Below are 10,048 nucleotides of genomic sequence, written 5' to 3'. Positions count from 1 at the left end.
CTAGCTCAAGCTCAAGCTCAAGCTAGCTAGCTCAAGCTCAAGCTCAAGCTAGCTAGCTCAAGCTCAAGCTCAAGCTAGCTAGCTAGCTCAAGCTCAAGCTAGCTAGCTCAAGCTCAAGCTCAAGCTCAAGCTAGCTAGCTAGCTAGCTCAAGCTCAAGCTCAAGCTAGCTAGCTAGCTCAAGTTCAAGCTAGCTAGCTCAAGCTCAAGCCAGCTAGCTCAAGCTCAAGCTCAAGCTAGCTAGCTAGCTCAAGCTCAAGCTAGCTAGCTCAAGCTCAAGCCAGCTAGCTCAAGCTCAAGCTCAAGCTCAAGCTAGCTAGCTAGCTCAAGCTCAAGCTAGATAGCTAGCTCAAGCTAGCTAGCTAGCTCAAGCTCAAGCTCAAGCTAGCTAGCTAGCTAGCTCAAGCTCAAGCTAGCTAGCTCAAGCTCAAGCCAGCTAGCTCAAGCTCAAGCTCAAGCTAGCTAGCTAGCTCAAGCTCAAGCTAGCTAGCTCAAGCTCAAGCTCAAGCGAGCTAGCTAGCTCAAGCTCAAGCTAGCTAGCTAGCTCAAGCTCAAGCTAGCTAACTCAAGCTAACTCAGCTAGCTCAAGCTAACTCAAGCTAGCTAAAGCTAACTCAAGCTAACTCAAGCTAACTCAAGCTAACTCAAGCTAGCTAAAGCTAACTCAAGCTAACTCAAGCTAACCCGAGCTAACTCAAGCTAGCTCAAGCTAACCCAAGCTAGCTAAAGCTAACTCAAGCTAACTCAAGCTAATTCAAGCTAACTCAAGCTAACTCAAGCTAACTCAAGCTAACTCAAGCTAGCTAAAGCTAACTCAAGCTAACTCAAGCTAACTCAAGCTAACCCGAGCTAACTCAAGCTAACTGAAGGTAGCTAAAGCTAGTTCAAGCTAACTCAAGCTAGCTAAAGCTAAGACAAGCTAACTCAAGCTAACTCAAGCTAACTCAAGCTAACTCAAGCTAACTCAAGCTAGTTCAAGCTAACTCAAGCTAACTCAAGCTAACTCAAGCTAGCTAAAGCTAACTCAAGCTAACTCAAGCTAACTCAAGCTAACCCGAGCTAACTCAAGCTAACTCAAGGTAGCTAAAGCTAGTTCAAGCTAACTCAAGCTAGCTAAAGCTAAGACAAGCTAACTCAAGCTAACTCAAGCTAACTCAAGCTAACTCAAGCTAGTTCAAGCTAACTCAAGCTAGCTAAAGCTAACTCAAGCTAACTCAAGCTAACTCAAGCTAGCTCAAGCTAACTCAAGCTAGTTCAAGCTAACTCAAGCTAGCTAAAGCTAACTCAAGCTAACTCAAGCTAACTCAAGCTAACTCAAGCTAGCTAAAGCTAACTCAAGCTAACTCAAGCTAACCCGAGCTAACTCAAGCTAGCTCAAGCTAACCCAAGCTAGCTAAAGCTAACTCAAGCTAACTCAAGCTAATTCAAGCTAACTCAAGCTAACTCAAGCTAACTCAAGCTAACTCAAGCTAGCTAAAGCTAACTCAAGCTAACTCAAGCTAACTCAAGCTAACCCGAGCTAACTCAAGCTAACTCAAGGTAGCTAAAGCTAGTTCAAGCTAACTCAAGCTAGCTAAAGCTAAGACAAGCTAACTCAAGCTAACTCAAGCTAACTCAAGCTAACTCAAGCTAACTCAAGCTAACTCAAGCTAGTTCAAGCTAACTCAAGCTAACTCAAGCTAACTCAAGCTAGCTAAAGCTAACTCAAGCTAACTCAAGCTAACTCAAGCTAACCCGAGCTAACTCAAGCTAACTCAAGGTAGCTAAAGCTAGTTCAAGCTAACTCAAGCTAGCTAAAGCTAAGACAAGCTAACTCAAGCTAACTCAAGCTAACTCAAGCTAACTCAAGCTAACTAAAGCTAGTTCAAGCTAACTCAAGCTAGCTAAAGCTAACTCAAGCTAACTCAAGCTAACTCAAGCTAGCTCAAGCTAACTCAAGCTAGTTCAAGCTAACTCAAGCTAGCTAAAGCTAACTCAAGCTAACTCAAGCTAACTCAAGCTAACTCAAGCTAGCTAAAGCTAACTCAAGCTAACTCAAGCTAACCCGAGCTAACTCAAGCTAGCTCAAGCTAACCCAAGCTAGCTAAAGCTAACTCAAGCTAACTCAAGCTAATTCAAGCTAACTCAAGCTAACTCAAGCTAACTCAAGCTAACTCAAGCTAGCTAAAGCTAACTCAAGCTAACTCAAGCTAACTCAAGCTAACCCGAGCTAACTCAAGCTAACTCAAGGTAGCTAAAGCTAGTTCAAGCTAACTCAAGCTAGCTAAAGCTAAGACAAGCTAACTCAAGCTAGTTCAAGCTAACTCAAGCTAACTCAAGCTAACTCAAGCTAGCTAAAGCTAACTCAAGCTAACTCAAGCTAGTTCAAGCTAACTCAAGCTAACTCAAGCTAACTCAAGCTAGCTAAAGCTAACTCAAGCTAACTCAAGCTAACTCAAGCTAACCCGAGCTAACTCAAGCTAACTCAAGGTAGCTAAAGCTAGTTCAAGCTAGCTCAAGCTAGCTAAAGCTAAGACAAGCTAACTCAAGCTAACTCAAGCTAACTCAAGCTAGTTCAAGCTAACTCAAGCTAGCTAAAGCTAACTCAAGCTAACTCAAGCTAACTCAAGCTAGCTCAAGCTAACTCAAGCTAGTTCAAGCTAACTCAAGCTAGCTAAAGCTAACTCAAGCTAACTCAAGCTAACTCAAGCTAACTCAAGCTAGCTAAAGCTAACTCAAGCTAACTCAAGCTAACCCGAGCTAACTCAAGCTAGCTCAAGCTAACCCAAGCTAGCTAAAGCTAACTCAAGCTAACTCAAGCTAATTCAAGCTAACTCAAGCTAACTCAAGCTAACTCAAGCTAACTCAAGCTAGCTAAAGCTAACTCAAGCTAACTCAAGCTAACTCAAGCTAACCCGAGCTAACTCAAGCTAACTCAAGGTAGCTAAAGCTAGTTCAAGCTAACTCAAGCTAGCTAAAGCTAAGACAAGCTAACTCAAGCTAACTCAAGCTAACTCAAGCTAACTCAAGCTAACTCAAGCTAACTCAAGCTAGTTCAAGCTAACTCAAGCTAACTCAAGCTAACTCAAGCTAGCTAAAGCTAACTCAAGCTAACTCAAGCTAACTCAAGCTAACCCGAGCTAACTCAAGCTAACTCAAGGTAGCTAAAGCTAGTTCAAGCTAACTCAAGCTAGCTAAAGCTAAGACAAGCTAACTCAAGCTAACTCAAGCTAACTCAAGCTAACTCAAGCTAACTAAAGCTAGTTCAAGCTAACTCAAGCTAGCTAAAGCTAACTCAAGCTAACTCAAGCTAACTCAAGCTAGCTCAAGCTAACTCAAGCTAGTTCAAGCTAACTCAAGCTAGCTAAAGCTAACTCAAGCTAACTCAAGCTAACTCAAGCTAACTCAAGCTAGCTAAAGCTAACTCAAGCTAACTCAAGCTAACCCGAGCTAACTCAAGCTAGCTCAAGCTAACCCAAGCTAGCTAAAGCTAACTCAAGCTAACTCAAGCTAATTCAAGCTAACTCAAGCTAACTCAAGCTAGTTCAAGCTAACTCAAGCTAACTCAAGCTAACTCAAGCTAGCTAAAGCTAACTCAAGCTAACTCAAGCTAACTCAAGCTAACCCGAGCTAACTCAAGCTAACTCAAGGTAGCTAAAGCTAGTTCAAGCTAACTCAAGCTAGCTAAAGCTAACTCAAGCTAGTTCAAGCTAACTCAAGCTAACTCAAGCTAACTCAAGCTAGCTAAAGCTAACTCAAGCTAACTCAAGCTAACTCAAGCTAACCCGAGCTAACTCAAGCTAACTCAAGGTAGCTAAAGCTAGTTCAAGCTAACTCAAGCTAGCTAAAGCTAAGACAAGCTAACTCAAGCTAACTCAAGCTAACTCAAGCTAACTCAAGCTAACTAAAGCTAGTTCAAGCTAACTCAAGCTAGCTAAAGCTAACTCAAGCTAACTCAAGCTAACTCAAGCTAGCTCAAGCTAACTCAAGCTAGTTCAAGCTAACTCAAGCTAGCTAAAGCTAACTCAAGCTAACTCAAGCTAACTCAAGCTAACTCAAGCTAGCTAAAGCTAACTCAAGCTAACTCAAGCTAACCCGAGCTAACTCAAGCTAGCTCAAGCTAACCCAAGCTAGCTAAAGCTAACTCAAGCTAACTCAAGCTAATTCAAGCTAACTCAAGCTAACTCAAGCTAACTCAAGCTAACTCAAGCTAGCTAAAGCTAACTCAAGCTAACTCAAGCTAACTCAAGCTAACCCGAGCTAACTCAAGCTAACTCAAGGTAGCTAAAGCTAGTTCAAGCTAACTCAAGCTAGCTAAAGCTAAGACAAGCTAACTCAAGCTAACTCAAGCTAACTCAAGCTAACTCAAGCTAACTCAAGCTAGTTCAAGCTAACTCAAGCTAACTCAAGCTAACTCAAGCTAGCTAAAGCTAACTCAAGCTAACTCAAGCTAACTCAAGCTAACCCGAGCTAACTCAAGCTAACTCAAGGTAGCTAAAGCTAGTTCAAGCTAGCTCAAGCTAGCTAAAGCTAAGACAAGCTAACTCAAGCTAACTCAAGCTAACTCAAGCTAGTTCAAGCTAACTCAAGCTAGCTAAAGCTAACTCAAGCTAACTCAAGCTAACTCAAGCTAGCTCAAGCTAACTCAAGCTAGTTCAAGCTAACTCAAGCTAGCTAAAGCTAACTCAAGCTAACTCAAGCTAACTCAAGCTAACTCAAGCTAGCTAAAGCTAACTCAAGCTAACTCAAGCTAACCCGAGCTAACTCAAGCTAGCTCAAGCTAACCCAAGCTAGCTAAAGCTAACTCAAGCTAACTCAAGCTAATTCAAGCTAACTCAAGCTAACTCAAGCTAACTCAAGCTAACTCAAGCTAGCTAAAGCTAACTCAAGCTAACTCAAGCTAACTCAAGCTAACCCGAGCTAACTCAAGCTAACTCAAGGTAGCTAAAGCTAGTTCAAGCTAACTCAAGCTAGCTAAAGCTAAGACAAGCTAACTCAAGCTAACTCAAGCTAACTCAAGCTAACTCAAGCTAACTCAAGCTAACTCAAGCTAGTTCAAGCTAACTCAAGGTAACTCAAGCTAACTCTAGCTAGCTAAAGCTAACTCAAGCTAACTCAAGCTAACTCAAGCTAACCCGAGCTAACTCAAGCTAACTCAAGGTAGCTAAAGCTAGTTCAAGCTAACTCAAGCTAGCTAAAGCTAAGACAAGCTAACTCAAGCTAACTCAAGCTAACTCAAGCTAACTCAAGCTAACTAAAGCTAGTTCAAGCTAACTCAAGCTAGCTAAAGCTAACTCAAGCTAACTCAAGCTAACTCAAGCTAGCTCAAGCTAACTCAAGCTAGTTCAAGCTAACTCAAGCTAGCTAAAGCTAACTCAAGCTAACTCAAGCTAACTCAAGCTAACTCAAGCTAGCTAAAGCTAACTCAAGCTAACTCAAGCTAACCCGAGCTAACTCAAGCTAGCTCAAGCTAACCCAAGCTAGCTAAAGCTAACTCAAGCTAACTCAAGCTAATTCAAGCTAACTCAAGCTAACTCAAGCTAACTCAAGCTAACTCAAGCTAGCTAAAGCTAACTCAAGCTAACTCAAGCTAACTCAAGCTAACCCGAGCTAACTCAAGCTAACTCAAGGTAGCTAAAGCTAGTTCAAGCTAACTCAAGCTAGCTAAAGCTAAGACAAGCTAACTCAAGCTAACTCAAGCTAACTCAAGCTAACTCAAGCTAACTCAAGCTAGTTCAAGCTAACTCAAGCTAACTCAAGCTAACTCAAGCTAGCTAAAGCTAACTCAAGCTAACTCAAGCTAACTCAAGCTAACCCGAGCTAACTCAAGCTAACTCAAGGTAGCTAAAGCTAGTTCAAGCTAGCTCAAGCTAGCTAAAGCTAAGACAAGCTAACTCAAGCTAACTCAAGCTAACTCAAGCTAACTCAAGCTAGTTCAAGCTAACTCAAGCTAGCTAAAGCTAACTCAAGCTAACTCAAGCTAACTCAAGCTAGCTCAAGCTAACTCAAGCTAGTTCAAGCTAACTCAAGCTAGCTAAAGCTAACTCAAGCTAACTCAAGCTAACTCAAGCTAACTCAAGCTAGCTAAAGCTAACTCAAGCTAACTCAAGCTAACCCGAGCTAACTCAAGCTAGCTCAAGCTAACCCAAGCTAGCTAAAGCTAACTCAAGCTAACTCAAGCTAATTCAAGCTAACTCAAGCTAACTCAAGCTAACTCAAGCTAACCCGAGCTAACTCAAGCTAACTCAAGGTAGCTAAAGCTAGTTCAAGCTAACTCAAGCTAGCTAAAGCTAAGACAAGCTAACTCAAGCTAACTCAAGCTAACTCAAGCTAACTCAAGCTAACTCAAGCTAGTTCAAGCTAACTCAAGCTAACTCAAGCTAACTCAAGCTAGCTAAAGCTAACTCAAGCTAACTCAAGCTAACTCAAGCTAACCCGAGCTAACTCAAGCTAACTCAAGGTAGCTAAAGCTAGTTCAAGCTAGCTCAAGCTAGCTAAAGCTAAGACAAGCTAACTCAAGCTAACTCAAGCTAACTCAAGCTAGTTCAAGCTAACTCAAGCTAGCCAAAGCTAACTCAAGCTAACTCAAGCTAACTCAAGCTAGCTCAAGCTAACTCAAGCTAGTTCAAGCTAACTCAAGCTAGCTAAAGCTAACTCAAGCTAACTCAAGCTAACTCAAGCTAACTCAAGCTAGCTAAAGCTAACTCAAGCTAACTCAAGCTAACCCGAGCTAACTCAAGCTAGCTCAAGCTAACCCAAGCTAGCTAAAGCTAACTCAAGCTAACTCAAGCTAATTCAAGCTAACTCAAGCTAACTCAAGCTAACTCAAGCTAACTCAAGCTAGCTAAAGCTAACTCAAGCTAACTCAAGCTAACTCAAGCTAACCCGAGCTAACTCAAGCTAACTCAAGGTAGCTAAAGCTAGTTCAAGCTAACTCAAGCTAGCTAAAGCTAAGACAAGCTAACTCAAGCTAACTCAAGCTAACTCAAGCTAACTCAAGCTAACTCAAGCTAACTCAAGCTAGTTCAAGCTAACTCAAGCTAACTCAAGCTAACTCAAGCTAGCTAAAGCTAACTCAAGCTAACTCAAGCTAACTCAAGCTAACCCGAGCTAACTCAAGCTAACTCAAGGTAGCTAAAGCTAGTTCAAGCTAACTCAAGCTAGCTAAAGCTAAGACAAGCTAACTCAAGCTAACTCAAGCTAACTCAAGCTAACTCAAGCTAACTAAAGCTAGTTCAAGCTAACTCAAGCTAGCTAAAGCTAACTCAAGCTAACTCAAGCTAACTCAAGCTAGCTCAAGCTAACTCAAGCTAGTTCAAGCTAACTCAAGCTAGCTAAAGCTAACTCAAGCTAACTCAAGCTAACTCAAGCTAGCTAAAGCTAACTCAAGCTAACTCAAGCTAACCCGAGCTAACTCAAGCTAGCTCAAGCTAACCCAAGCTAGCTAAAGCTAACTCAAGCTAACTCAAGCTAATTCAAGCTAACTCAAGCTAACTCAAGCTAACTCAAGCTAACTCAAGCTAGCTAAAGCTAACTCAAGCTAACTCAAGCTAACTCAAGCTAACCCGAGCTAACTCAAGCTAACTCAAGGTAGCTAAAGCTAGTTCAAGCTAACTCAAGCTAGCTAAAGCTAAGACAAGCTAACTCAAGCTAACTCAAGCTAACTCAAGCTAACTCAAGCTAACTCAAACTAACTCAAGCTAGTTCAAGCTAACTCAAGCTAACTCAAGCTAACTCAAGCTAGCTAAAGCTAACTCAAGCTAACTCAAGCTAACTCAAGCTAACCCGAGCTAACTCAAGCTAACTCAAGGTAGCTAAAGCTAGTTCAAGCTAGCTCAAGCTAGCTAAAGCTAAGACAAGCTAACTCAAGCTAACTCAAGCTAACTCAAGCTAACTCAAGCTAGTTCAAGCTAACTCAAGCTAGCTAAAGCTAACTCAAGCTAACTCAAGCTAACTCAAGCTAGCTCAAGCTAACTCAAGCTAGTTCAAGCTAACTCAAGCTAGCTAAAGCTAACTCAAGCTAACTCAAGCTAACTCAAGCTAGCTCAAGCTAACTCAAGCTAGTTCAAGCTAACTCAAGCTAGCTAAAGCTAACTCAAGCTAACTCAAGCTAACTCAAGCTAACTCAAGCTAGCTAAAGCTAACTCAAGCTAACTCAAGCTAACCCGAGCTAACTCAAGCTAGCTCAAGCTAACCCAAGCTAGCTAAAGCTAACTCAAGCTAACTCAAGCTAATTCAAGCTAACTCAAGCTAACTCAAGCTAACTCAAGCTAACTCAAGCTAGCTAAAGCTAACTCAAGCTAACTCAAGCTAACTCAAGCTAACCCGAGCTAACTCAAGCTAACTCAAGGTAGCTAAAGCTAGTTCAAGCTAACTCAAGCTAGCTAAAGCTAAGACAAGCTAACTCAAGCTAACTCAAGCTAACTCAAGCTAACTCAAGCTAACTAAAGCTAGTTCAAGCTAACTCAAGCTAGCTAAAGCTAACTCAAGCTAACTCAAGCTAACTCAAGCTAGCTCAAGCTAACTCAAGCTAGTTCAAGCTAACTCAAGCTAGCTAAAGCTAACTCAAGCTAACTCAAGCTAACTCAAGCTAACTCAAGCTAGCTAAAGCTAACTCAAGCTAACTCAAGCTAACCCGAGCTAACTCAAGCTAGCTCAAGCTAACCCAAGCTAGCTAAAGCTAACTCAAGCTAACTCAAGCTAATTCAAGCTAACTCAAGCTAACTCAAGCTAACTCAAGCTAACTCAAGCTAGCTAAAGCTAACTCAAGCTAACTCAAGCTAACTCAAGCTAACCCGAGCTAACTCAAGCTAACTCAAGGTAGCTAAAGCTAGTTCAAGCTAACTCAAGCTAGCTAAAGCTAAGACAAGCTAACTCAAGCTAACTCAAGCTAACTCAAGCTAACTCAAGCTAACTCAAGCTAACTCAAGCTAGTTCAAGCTAACTCAAGCTAACTCAAGCTAACTCAAGCTAGCTAAAGCTAACTCAAGCTAACTCAAGCTAACTCAAGCTAACCCGAGCTAACTCAAGCTAACTCAAGGTAGCTAAAGCTAGTTCAAGCTAGCTCAAGCTAGCTAAAGCTAAGACAAGCTAACTCAAGCTAACTCAAGCTAACTCAAGCTAACTCAAGCTAGTTCAAGCTAACTCAAGCTAGCTAAAGCTAACTCAAGCTAACTCAAGCTAACTCAAGCTAGCTCAAGCTAACTCAAGCTAGTTCAAGCTAACTCAAGCTAGCTAAAGCTAACTCAAGCTAACTCAAGCTAACTCAAGCTAGCTCAAGCTAACTCAAGCTAACTCAAGCTAACTCAAGCTAACCCGAGCTAACTCAAGCTAACTCAAGGTAGCTAAAGCTAGTTCAAGCTAGCTCAAGCTAGCTAAAGCTAAGACAAGCTAACTCAAGCTAACTCAAGCTAACTCAAGCTAACTCAAGCTAGTTCAAGCTAACTCAAGCTAGCTAAAGCTAACTCAAGCTAACTCAAGCTAACTCAAGCTAGCTCAAGCTAACTCAAGCTAGTTCAAGCTAACTCAAGCTAGCTAAAGCTAACTCAAGCTAACTCAAGCTAACTCAAGCTAGCTCAAGCTAACTCAAGCTAGTTCAAGCTAACTCAAGCTAGCTAAAGCTAACTCAAGCTAACTCAAGCTAACTCAAGCTAACTCAAGCTAGCTAAAGCTAACTCAAGCTAACTCAAGCTAACCCGAGCTAACTCAAGCTAGCTCAAGCTAACCCAAGCTAGCTAAAGCTAACTCAAGCTAACTCAAGCTAATTCAAGCTAACTCAAGCTAACTCAAGCTAACTCAAGCTAACTCAAGCTAGCTAAAGCTAACTCAAGCTAACTCAAGCTAACTCAAGCTAACCCGAGCTAACTCAAGCTAACTCAAGGTAGCTAAAGCTAGTTCAAGCTAACTCAAGCTAGCTAAAGCTAAGACAAGCTAACTCAAGCTAACTCAAGCTAACTCAAGCTAACTCAAGCTAACTCAAGCTAGTTCAAGCTAACTTAATGAAGTTAACCCAAGCTAACTTGGGTTAATGAAGTCAAACTCAAGCTAACCCGAGCTAACTCAAGCTAACTC

Source organism: Convolutriloba macropyga, unplaced genomic scaffold (assembly GCF_964194025.1).
Source record: "Convolutriloba macropyga unplaced genomic scaffold, txConMacr16.3 SCAFFOLD_774, whole genome shotgun sequence".
In the NCBI taxonomy this organism is placed as follows: domain Eukaryota; kingdom Metazoa; phylum Xenacoelomorpha; order Acoela; family Convolutidae; genus Convolutriloba; species Convolutriloba macropyga.
Note: the sequence above shows the minus strand (reverse complement) of the source record.